Source organism: Entelurus aequoreus, linkage group LG09, assembly GCF_033978785.1.
Source record: "Entelurus aequoreus isolate RoL-2023_Sb linkage group LG09, RoL_Eaeq_v1.1, whole genome shotgun sequence".
Classification (NCBI taxonomy): Eukaryota; Metazoa; Chordata; class Actinopteri; order Syngnathiformes; family Syngnathidae; genus Entelurus; species Entelurus aequoreus.
The window spans coordinates 18,499,057-18,511,836 of NC_084739.1; the positions used below are offsets into that span (position 1 = coordinate 18,499,057).

General features: G+C 38.7%; 1 protein-coding gene across 1 annotated transcript in view; it reads left to right on the plus strand.

Annotated features, from left to right (window-relative positions):
* Nucleotides 1–1,443: 1,443 nt before the first annotated feature.
* mlip (muscular LMNA-interacting protein) overlaps nt 1,444–12,780 on the plus strand; it is a 98,037-nt gene continuing 86,700 nt past the window's right edge. The window contains exon 1 of the mRNA XM_062059621.1: nt 1,444–1,459. The gene's annotated coding sequence lies outside the window, so the exon portion shown is untranslated. The remainder of the gene's footprint in view (nt 1,460–12,780) is intronic.

Sequence of the window (12,780 nt, forward strand, 5' to 3'; positions counted from 1 at the left end):
TTGGAGGTTGCCAGGAAAACGGTACATTTCGGTCTGCATTGTGCCGAGTGTGACATTTGGTGGAGGAGGAATTATGGTGTGGGGTTGTTTTTCAGGAGTTGGGCTTGGCCCCTTAGTTCCAGTGAAAGGAACTTTGAATGCTCCAGGATACCAAAACATTTTGGACAATACCATGCTCCCAGCCTTGTGGGAACAGTTTGGAGTGGGCCTCTTCCTCTTCCAACATGACTGTGCACCAGTGCACAAAGCAAGGTTCATAAAGACATGGATGACAGAGTCTGGTGTGGATGAACTTGACTGGCCTGCACAGAGTCCTGACCTGAACCCGATCGAACCCCTTTGGGATGAATTAGAACGGAGACTGAAAGCCAAGCCTTCTCGACCAACATCAGTATGTGACCTCACCAATGCGTTTTTGGAAGAATGGTCGAATCTTGTGGACATCCTTCCCAGATTGGTTGAAGCTGTAATAGCTGCAAAAGGTGGACCGACATCATATTGAACCCTATGGGTTAGGAATGGGATGGCACTTCAAGTTCATATGTGAGTCAAGGCAGGTGGCCAAATACTTTTGGCAATATAATGTATATTGTGATGTTATGAGCTAGGTAACATAAGAACTCCATTACCCAGCATGCCACAGTAATGAAGAGCATGCGCAGTAGCCTTGTTTAGGTTGTTGAATGTAGCCATGCCGGCTACATGTTATTGATGAGCATGCTGTGGGGTAAAGTTTAAGAACCCAGCCAACACGCCTCGTCTTTTATGATTAGACAAGACAACACATATATTTGCAAGGCCATTTTCAAGAAGAATATTTAAAGAGAAACTACATCTTGTGAGTCGATGTCGGCCAACCCCGGAAGCTCAAATGGGTGCTACAAATTGTGAGTTCAGATATTTTATTTCTTTAATTTTTCACGTTTAATGTTTTTTACAATTTAAATTTTGACAGTACCACATAAAATGTTTTAATTGCTGATGAGGGTTTATTGATTTTTAAATGTGCCAGATAATAACCCGTTGTGTACACTCTTGGTGGTGATTCAATGCACAGCAGGGCGTAAATGTGTTCCTGTATAGTATTTCTCCAGCAATGGTCATGTGGTGACATAAATTATGGTATTTTGAGAGGTAATCATTAAAGGCGTACATCACTGAAGGCCTAGGTGGGAAACGCACGGCCCGCCACTGCAACCCATTGACATCTCTCTCACAAGGGTGACCTGGCCAAGAGGTCAGCAGCACATGTCACAGAAGCAGTTGCAGGAAGGTAATTAGTTAAGACATCCATTTTACGATGCAATAAAAAAAGAGCTGTAGGACAAAAATAATTATTCACACTGTCTATCCCCCAGGATCCCTTCGCGTCCTCATGAAAACCTAGAACTTCCACTTTACTTTGAGCGGCTCTTATCCGAAAAATGGAGCTAAAGAATTGCTCAAAAACCAGACAAAGGTACGCATAACTCTTTAGACATCATTAAAAGGTCTATTTAGCCGACCAGGGGACCGCTAATGTTTTTTGTAGTCTTTATTATTTGTGCACTGCTGAAATTCACTTCTCAAAGCTCTTATTTTTTATCTCTGATGGTTCTTATTTGACTTTTGTATTTGTGTTTGCCAATCTGTTGCTCCTCAACCAATGTCTTCCTGAGTTTGCGTGTGCTAAAACACGTGCAACAAGCTCTTCCAAGGTCATGAGCAGAGGATTGCGTCTCCTAAGTGAGCAAAATAAGGAGCACAATCCATTTAGCTTGCCTGTTTTAATAAATATGCAGAATATGTGCTGATCATAATAACCATAATACTGGGAGGAGAAAATGCAAATACGGTGACGTGATTTATCAATGCTGAAACTGTTCTGCGGGCGCTGTGTTGCTTATCTATTTGGCACGTCAGAAAAGTACGTGCAAACTGACAGTCATTTTCACGGCTGTGAGAAAGGAGAGGATTGCGTCTCCTAAGTGAGCAAAATAAGGAGCACAATCCATTTAGCTTGCCTGTTTTAATAAATATGCAGAATATGTGCTGATCATTAGAACCGCCATAATACCGGGAGGAGAAAATGCAAATAAGGTGACGTGATTTATCAATGCTGAAACTGTTCTGTGGGCGCTGTGTTGCTTATCTATTTGGCACGTCAGAAAAGTACGTGCAAACTGACACAGTCATGCTCACGGCTGTGAGAAAGGAGGGGATTGCGTATGGCGTCACAGAGAATTATTTGACCTACGTGTGTGTCAACACATATGGACTGTCAGAAATAAAAATAATAGACAGCAATATAATTTTATAATTTTAAAGCTGCTGGATGACTTATGACAATGATTAAAGGCCTACTGAAACCCACTACTACCGACCACGCAGTCTGATAGTTTATATATCAATGATGAAATCTTAACATTATAACACATGCCAATACGGCCGGGTTAACTTATAAAGTGACATTTTAAATTTGCCGCTAAACTTCCGGTTCGAAACGCCTCTGCGGATGACGTATGCGTGTGACGTAGCCCGGCGAACACGGGTATGCCTTCCACATTGAAGCCGATACGAAAAAGCTCTCTTTTCATTTCATAATTCCACAGTATTCTGGACATCTGTGTTCGTGAATCTGTTTCAATCATGTTCATTGCATTATGGAGAAGGAAGCCAAGCAAGCAAAGAAGAAAGTTGTCGGTGCGAAATGGACGTATTTTTCGAACGTAGTCAGCCACAACAGTACACAGCCGGCGCTTCTTTGTTTACATTCCCGGAAGATGCAGTCAAGATGGAAGAACTCGGATAACAGAGACTCTAACCAGGAGGACTTTTGATTTGGATACACAGACGCCTGTAGAGAACTGGGACAACACAGACTCTTACCAGGATTACTTTGATTTGGATGACAAAGACGCAGACGTGCTACTGTGAGTATGCAGCTTTGGCTTTTTTTTGCGTATGTACGTAACTTTTTTAAAATATATAAGCTTTATGAACCTTGGGTTAGGTGAACGGTCTTTTGGGCTGAGTGATTGTGTGTGTTGATCATGTGTTTGAATTGTATTGGCGTGTTCTATGGAGCTAGGAGCTAGCAGAGGAGCTAGGAGCTAGCATAACACGTACCGTACCGTACGTGCGCGTCACGTACTAACTTTTTAAAAATATATAAGCTTTATGAACCTTGGGTTAGGTGAACGGTCTTTTGGGCTGAGTGATTGTGTGTGTTGATCAGGTGTTTGAATTGTATTGGCGTGTTCTATGGAGCTAGGAGCTAGCAGAGGAGCTAGGAGCTAGCATAACAAACACGCAGGTGTTATTATGCAGGATTAATTTGTGGCATATTAAATATAAGCCTGGTTGTGTTGTGGCTAATAGAGTATATATATGTCTTGTGTTTATTTACTGTTGTAGTCATTCCCAGCTGAATATCAGGTACCGTGAGTATGCAGCCTTGGCTGCTAAACATTCGATAACTTGACCGTATGTGCGCGTCACGTACGTAACTTTTTAAAAATATATAAGCTTTATGAACCTTGGGTTAGGTAAACGGTCTTTTGGGCTGAGTGATTGTGTGTGTTGATCAGGTGTTTGAATTGTATTGGCGTGTTCTATGGAGCTAGGAGCTAGCAGAGGAGCTAGGAGCTAGCATAACAAACACGCAGGTGTTTTTATGCAGGATTAATTTGTGGCATATTAAATATAAGCCTGGTTGTGTTGTGGCTAATAGAGTATATATATGTCTTGTGTTTATTTACTGTTGTAGTCATTCCCAGCTGAATATCAGGTCACCCTCGGCTCTCACAGCATCTTCCCTATCTGAATAGCTTCAACTCCCCACTAGTCCTTCACTTGCACTTTACTCATCCACAAATCTTTCATCCTCGCTCAAATTAATGGGGAAATTGTCGCTTTCTCGGTCCGAATCTCTCTCACTTCATGCGGCCATCATTGTAAACAATAGGGAACTTTGCGTATATGTTCAACTGACTACGTCACGCTACTTCCGGTAGGTGCAAGCCTTTTTTTTATCAGATACCAAAAGTTGCAATCTTTATCGTCGTTGTTCTATACTAAATCCTTTCAGCAAAAATATGGCAATATCGCGAAATGATCAAGTATGACACATAGAATAGATCTGCTATCCCCGTTTAAATAAAAAAAATTCATTTCAGTAGGCCTTTAAAATATTTTTTTTATTGACGTTTATTATTTAATTTGGGAAAATGTATTACAAAACCCGAAACCAGTGAAGTTGGCACGTTGTGTAAATCGTAAATAAAAACAGATGACAATGATTTGCAAATCCTTTTCAACCTTTATTCAATTGAATACACTGCAAAGACAAGATACTTAACGTTCGAACTGGAAAACGTTATTTTTTGCAAATATTAGCTCATTTAGAATTTGATGCCTGCAACATGTTTCAAAAAAGCTGGCACAACTGGCAAAAAAGACTGAGAAAGTTGAGGAATGCTCATCAAACACTTATTTGGAACATCCTACAGGTGCATTGGCTAACTGGGAACAGGTGGGTGCCATGATTGGGTATAAAAGCAGCGTCCATGAAATGTTCAGTCATTCACAAACAAGGATGGGGCGAGGGTCACCACTTTGTCAACAAATGCGTGAGCAAATTGTCGAACAGTTTAAGAACAACATTTCTCAACAAGCTATTGCAAGGAATTTAGGGGTTTCACCATCTACGGTCCGTAATATCATCAAAAGGTTCAGAGAATCCGGAGAAATCACTGCAAGGCTGAAAACGAACATTGAATGCCTGTGACGTTCGACCCCTCAGGCGGTACTGCATCAAAAAGCGACACAATAACATGACCGTGGAGGTAAATGAGTCTTTCCTAGGGCACATTATACTGGTAGTACCGTATTTTTCTGACTATAAGTCGCAGTTTTTTTCATAGTTTGGCCGGGGGTGCAACTTATACTCAGGAGCGACTTATGTGTGAAATTATTAACACATTACCGTAAAATATCAAATAATATTATTTAGCTCATTCACGTAAGAGACTAGACTTATAAGATTTCATGGGATTTAGCGATTAGGAGTGACAGATTGTTTGGTAAACTTAAAGCATGTTCTATATGTTATAGTTATTTGAATGACTCTTACCATAATATGTTACGTTAACATACCAGGCACGTTCTCAGTTGGTTATTTATGCGTCATATAACGTACACTTATTCAGCCTGTTGTTCACTATTCTTTATTTATTTTAAATTGCCTTTCAAATGTCTATTCTTGGTGTTGGGTTTTATTAAATAAATTTCCCCCAAAAATGCAACTTATACTCCAGTGCGACTTATATATGTTTTTTTCCTTCTTTATTATGCATTTTCGGCCGGTGCGACTTATACTCCGTAGCGACTTATACTCCGAAAAATACGGTATACGCAAAAACCTCATTTGTATTATGCGGCCACAGATAGTACATGCAATATTATAGTTTGCACACGCTGTTTAGTGCGTGTTATTTGGATCTTAGTAGCTATTTCCAGCACTGTGTTGTTGACATTGTTGGCAGTCCCCTGCAGACACAACTGCTGTCTGCCAGCTATTTGCATCCATTATGAGTCTATAAAAGGAACGGGGGCTTGATGATAAGGCAAGCATTAGACTCCATGTGGCACGGCTGAAAAGTGGTCATGTTGCTTTGATCAAACACCCAAGAGGAGCGTATTGAGGCCCAATAACCTGTATCAGACTTTGAGAGAGGGGGAGGCACTTGACGTAGATATGAGGAGCTCTGGCTAAGGTAAGAGGCTTTGCATGGAGGAACGGCAATTATCTACTGAATACATGACCCAGATGACAACTCACTGACGAATACTCATTTAACTTCCTTCCTTAGCTGTGCTTTCTAGCGTTCCCTTACAGCTTTTTAATATGGAAATAACACAATTTTTCAAAATAACATTCATTTTTCAAAATAATCATATTCTTGACACTTATGAGGTCATGCAATCTTTTGCACCATCCTGGTAACTTCTAGCATCAGTTACTTATTACTTGTAATACCCATGAAATATATATTTCGTACTCCTTTATCACCAATCAATGTTTCTGTCAACTATAACTCAAAAATATTTATTCATTTATCTATTAATGCTTTGTGAAGTGAATTACATTTGTGAATTACATTTATATAGCGCTTTTTTTTTCTCAAGTGACTCAAAGCGCTTTACATTGTGAAACCCAATATCTAAGTTACATTTAAACCAGTGTGGGTGGCACTGGGAGCAGGTGGGTAAAGTGTCTTGCCCAAGGACACAACGGCAGTGACTAGGATGGCGGAAGCGGGGCTCGAACCTGCAACCCTCAAGTTGCTGGCACGGCTGCTCTACCAACCGAGCTATACCGCCCTTTATTTATATTACTTTAATAGCAACCCACAAACAGTTAGCTCCACTGTATTACACATCTTTATTATTTCCTTCCATCATTACAAAAACATTGGTTAATGGTACAAATTCAACACAGGAAGAAATATGTAAGCTTTGTTTCTTCCTACTTCTTTTAGCCATGTTGAACTGCCTACAATATGACTGATTTTCCAGACTATAACGCACACTTAAAATCCTTTTTTTCCCTCTAAACTCGACAGTGCGCCTTATTATCCGGTGCGCCTAATGTACGGATTAATTCTGATTTTGCTTACCGACCTCGAAGCTATTTTATTTGGTACATGGTGAAATGATAAGCCTGACCAGTAGATGGCAGTCAAACATAAGAGATAGGTGTAGACTGCACTATGATGGCAGTCACACACAAGAGATACGTGTAGACGGCAATATCACTCAAGTAAAAAATCTATCAAAATGTTTTTAGTACGACTTTGGTAAGCTATGAAGCCGCACCGCTTGATGGATTGTACTTTGCTTCAACATACGAGTATTATTATGGTGTGTGTATAAGGTAAGACATATTATCTGGTGTTTTGTTTCGCAATATTATGCAAAAGCTACTTTTCTTACCGTCTGGTACCTGCTGATCTGTATTTGGGATCTGCATAAGTCCTGAAAAATTTTGCGAGTCCGCCTTTGTAGCCCATGAATATAAAGTAGTGTAAAGTTCTTACTTATATCCGTCAATAAACTCGCCATGAAAGCGCTAAAACATAGTGAGTTTACATTAATCACCCAAGGAACTTTAGTTATTAGAGAGTTCCGGTCGGACGGTTTTTCACAGGACACATTTCCGCCGTTGTTGTTGTTTCGGGATGAGGAGATGCTGCTCTGTTATTGATTTAAGTTAGAGACTTGAAGATGATCTGTAAAACATAATCTATGCAACATTTTGACCAAAGAACCACCATAACATGTTATGTAGACCACAAGGAAGTGTTTTCAATTAAAAAAAATAAAAATAAAATATGACTCCTTTAATGCGCCCTATAATCCTGTGCGCCTTATATATGAAAAAAGATCGAAGATAGACCATTCAACGGCGGAGCGCCTTATAATCCGGTGCGCCCTCTGGTCCGGAAAATACGGTAATCCACAAGTAAAAACGTAAAATACACCTGCGCCGTGTCTTATAACTGACTAAAATTGTTCCTTTCGCCAGTTATGAATAATAATTGCCACCTTGTCGAATAGGAGACTGGAAAAAGCATACCATAAATGGAGAAAAGGACAGAAAAGCTAACTTTAAGAGGCGTAAAAAGTACATACTACACTTTTTCAATCAACATTTAATCAAATTGTTTTAATGAGTATTTTGTTTCTGCCGGATCCTTGTTTGAGTCGTTGAATCCTCAATTGTCAAATGTTGGTTTAACTAATGTTAATATACCAAAAACACCACAGGCTGTAAATAGACGCAGCACCTGCACTTTTGAGTTCACACCTGTATCAATATCCGAGGTAAACAGTGCACTAAAGAGCCTGGACACAACTAAAGCAGCAGGACCTGACCAAATTGAACCCTTTTTCTTAAAATTGGCTGCTGATTTTGTTGCTGAGCCTCTCTCGCATATTTTTAACCTAAGTCTAACAAGTAAAAGCATTCCAAAAATCTGGAAATCGGCCTTTGTTCTTCCCCTGCTAAAAGGGGGTGAACCCACAAATATAAATAATTACAGACCAATTTCTAAATTATGCATTTTAGCAAAATTGTTTGAGAAGATCATCAGTAACCAGCTAGAGGATTTTTTAGAATCAAACAATATTTTATCTCCATTTCAATCTGGTTTTAGAAAACAGCATAGCACTATTACAGCTGCTCTTAAGGTCTTCAATGATTTAATCGAGGCTGTAGACGGCAAGAAATATTGTGTCGCCCTATTTATTGATTTGTCAAAAGCATTTGACACAGTAGACCACAGTCTGTTAATTCAAGCCCTTCATCACGTTGGATTATCTAAAAATGCAGCTGCTTGGTTCACAGACTATCTCTCCAGCAGAACACAATGTGTACAGGTGGCTGGGACCACCTCTTCATTACTGGACATTACCAAGGGCGTTCCACAAGGCTCAGTGCTGGGGCCCATTTTATTTTCTATCTACATAAATAATCTTTGTAATAATTTGTCAAATGCAATGTACCATTTTTATGCAGACGACACCATTATTTATTGCTGTTCAACCTCCATCACTCAGGCTTTTGAGTTTTTACAAGCTGCTTTTGATGTCATCCAGGCTCGCTTATTTGATCTTAAATTGGTTTTAAATACAGATAAAAGCAAGGTAATGGTTTTCTCTCATTCAAGGGTGCTACTGGAAAATATTCCAAATATTGTAACATCAAATGGAAACCCTATAGAGCAGGTCTTAAATTACAAGTACTTGGGTTTTACTCTTGATCAGGAGCTTTCATTTAAAGCCCATATTAACAACTTGGTCTCTAAGCTTAGGGTAAAGCTTGGTTTCTTTTTTAGAAATAAAAACTGCTTCTCTCTTAAAGTCAGAAAGAAATTGGTGACAGCAACTATCTTGCCTGTAATTGATTATGGAGACATGCTTTATTTTAGTGCTTCATCTAAATGCCTCCAGTCCTTGGACACTGTTTTTCATTCAGCTCTAAGATTTGTTACTGGCTGTCGTAGTCTCACCCACCATTGTCAACTGTATATGAAGTCAGACTTATCTTCATTGAGTGCACGCAGATACACACATTGGCTGACTTTAATTTATAAGGCTCTTTTAGGTTTAATACCTCCATACTTGTGTACTCTTGTTACAAAGAAAAAGCAGCTCTTACGCATTACGTTCTAACAATTTGTATGTTTTAACTGTTCCTCATGTACGGACTGAATTTGGCAAAAGAGCTTTTGGCATTGCTGCCCCTATGGCATGGAATGAATTGCAGACGAAACTGAAACTTACAGAACTACTTCCATTTGGAGCCTTCCGTTCTGTCCTGAGGGACAAACAGCGAGAGACGTTTGCACAGTGCCTGTGTTTTTAAAGATGTAAATCTCTGTTGTTTTACAGTTCTCTTATGTATTTTAAAATGTATGTCTTAATGTATTTATTTTGAAACTGCTCTGTGACATGTGCTGTTGACCTCTTGGCCAGGTCACCCTTGTGAAAGAGATCTTGATCTCAATGGGTTTTCTTATCTGGTTAAATAAAGGTTCTAATCATTTACGGGAAACAAAATGGCCGGAAATAACTAAAAGGCAGCTCATCTTATTCCCACACAGAAAACACATTTTATATTGTCACTGACAATACTGAACATAGCTTTGATATCCAAGGCAGCATACAATAAGGGTGATTCAGTGCTGTAAAATGAAATACTTCAGATGGATTTTAACTGAAAGGTTCGGATGAAAAAACACGTTCTCCTGAGGCTACTTTTGGAAAGTAGCATGCAAGACCCAAAGTAGAGCTACCCTGAGTATTGGATTCACACTATTTAATAATCAAAAAACCCAAAAAGTGTGGCAGAGGGAACAACTAGGATGTAAAAACTAGAAAGGAATGTAAAAGGGAAAAAAAGGATGGGCGAAAAATAGGAGGAAATATTAAGGGCCTCATCTACTAAAAGTTTGCATCATCTTTTTGTCAAAATGTGATGAAAATAGTTGACATTTGCATGTTATTTTCAGCTAAAAGACCCACTCAACGATTAGAAAAAACATTTTGACTGAATTAACTGGCGGTATTGGTACATGTAAATGCCATTGTGACATTATGGTCTACTGCAGTGGTTCTCAAACTTTTTTTCGCCAAGTACCCCCTCAAAAAAAAAAAGAGAAAAGAAAACTTGGCTCTCCAAGTACCACCATGATGTCCAACATTAAAATACTGTATGACAGTAGGCCCAAGTATTCATTAAAAACAAGGCACAGGTTTTATATAACAAGTATATTTACTATTTTTGGCCGCTGTAACATTACACACAGTTTGAACAGTAACACAGGGTTTGAATTAGTGTTGTCCCGATACCAATATTTTAGGACTGGGTACCGGTACCAAAATGTGTTTCGGTACTTTTATAAATAAGGGGGACCATAAAAAAATGGCATTATTGTCTTTATTTTAACAAAAAATGGAAGAACAATTTTGTACTTAAATAAATTACTGAACATACAAGACAACTTGTCTTTTAGTAGTAAGTAAACAAACAAAGGCTCCTAATTCGTCTGCTGGCGTATGCAGTAACATTGTGTCATTTCTCATTCTATTTTGTCAAGATTATGAAGGACAAGCTGTAAAAATGGATTATTAATCTACTTGTTCATTTACTGTTAATATCTGCTTACTTTCTATTTTAACATGTTCTATCTACACTTCTGTTCGAATGTAATAATCACTTATTCTTCTGTTGTTTGGATACTTTACATTAGTTTTGGATGATACCACAAATGTAGGTATCGATCCGATACCAAGTAGTTACAGTATCATACATTGGTCATATTCAAAGTCCTCATGTGTCATGGGACATATTTCCTGAGTTTATAAACATAATGTGAATTTTAAAAAAAGGAAAAAAGATTTTGTGACGATAAAAAATATGGATGTAATCATAGTAGTATCAACTAGATACGCTATTGTACTTGGTATCATTACAGTGGATGTTAGGTGTAGATCCACCAATGGCATTTGTTTACATTTAGGGTGCTAGCTTGCTGTTAGCAGTTAGCAATCGTATCCTCCTACGGTGTGTAGTGAAGCATGTTTAGCTATTCCTCGTCCTGCAGGGATGATACTTGTAAGAAACTTACTTTATTTGTCACCATGGAGGCGAGGATTAGTGATTTAGAAGTAGCTAAAACACTGCCGACTGCGAATGGACGCTAGCTAGCCAGCCATGTCTTAAAGCACCTCTTCCTGAAGGCGTTTCAGTGTTATAACTTCACCTTTATCGTTAGTTTTTAGACCAAAATGCGTCCCTTCTCCCTTTTCTGTCTACACACTGTGTCTGTTTGTAAGTACTCTGTGATTGTGCGCTGCCGAACATGCTCCTCTGCTCGTCAAACCAGCAATGACACGACGTGACGACACGCCGTCATGCCCGGTAACCGGTACTTTTCAAACAGCGTATAGTACCGTTTTTGATGAATTAGTACCGCGATACCATACCAGTACCGGTATACCGTACAACCCTAGTTTGAATGTAGGAAAATAAAACAATGTACTTTATTCAAGTGATTCTTTGGCGTACCACTCGATGGAGCCCGTGTACCACAATCCATGGTCTACTGTAAAGGTGTTAAATGGCATTAAAATGTTTGCTTGTTTACATTTCCACTTCAGACGTTCACAATTTACATTCGAATGTTGTGCTCAGAGGCTATCAGAGAAGCTAGCCCTATGCTATATTTGAACGTCCTATCTACTGTGGAGGGAGGGGTTGTCTTGCTCTGTAATTTAAGTGTTTGGCTTTACCGAGACACACCCGACTGTTTACGTGACCACAGAGGAACCGAGTTGAACGTCAGAGGATTAAACGTTTACCAAGAACATTGTACTCTGGGGAGACGCTTTAAAGAGCATCACTTATCTCGGTGACGTATATCAGGAGAATATACAGATATTTACAAACACTTCATAATATTACAAGAACAATAAGCTTGTAATATTATCACTTTATGCAAGTACTCTCATACAGTTGATCATAATGTTCAGACTTTCAAACTTTCATGGAACATTATGACTTTATTTGCATAATATTAAACATCAAGTTGAGAAATTGAGAAATGTTGTTTTTAAACTGTTCGACAATTTGCTCACGCATTTGTTCACAAAGTGGTGACCCTCGCCCCATCCTTGTTTATGAATGACTAAGCATTTCAGGGAAGCTGATTTTATACCCAATCATGGCACCCACCTGTTCCCAATTAGCCTGTTCACCTGTGGGACGTTCCAAATAAGTGTTTGATGAGCATTCCTCAACTTTCTCAGTCTTTTTTGTCACTTGTGCCAGCTTTTTTGAAACATGTTGCAGGCATCAAATCCCAAATGAGCTAATATTTGCAAAAAATAACAAAGTTTTACAGTTTGAACGTTAAGTATCTTGTCTTTGCAGTCTATTCAATTGAACATAGGTTGAAGAGGATTTGCAAATCATTGTGTTCTGTTTTTATTTACCATTTACACAACATGCCAACTTCACTAGTTTTGGGTTTTGTGTATATATATATATATATACTTAGGATTTCAGCAGGATCTACTCCAGTCTGCTGACATGCAAGCAGAGTAGTAGATTTTTGTAAAAAGCTTTTATAATTGTAAAGGACAATGTTTTATCAACTGATTGCAATAATGTCAATTTGTTTTAACTATTAAATGAACCAAAAATATGACTTATTTTATCTTTGTGAAAATATT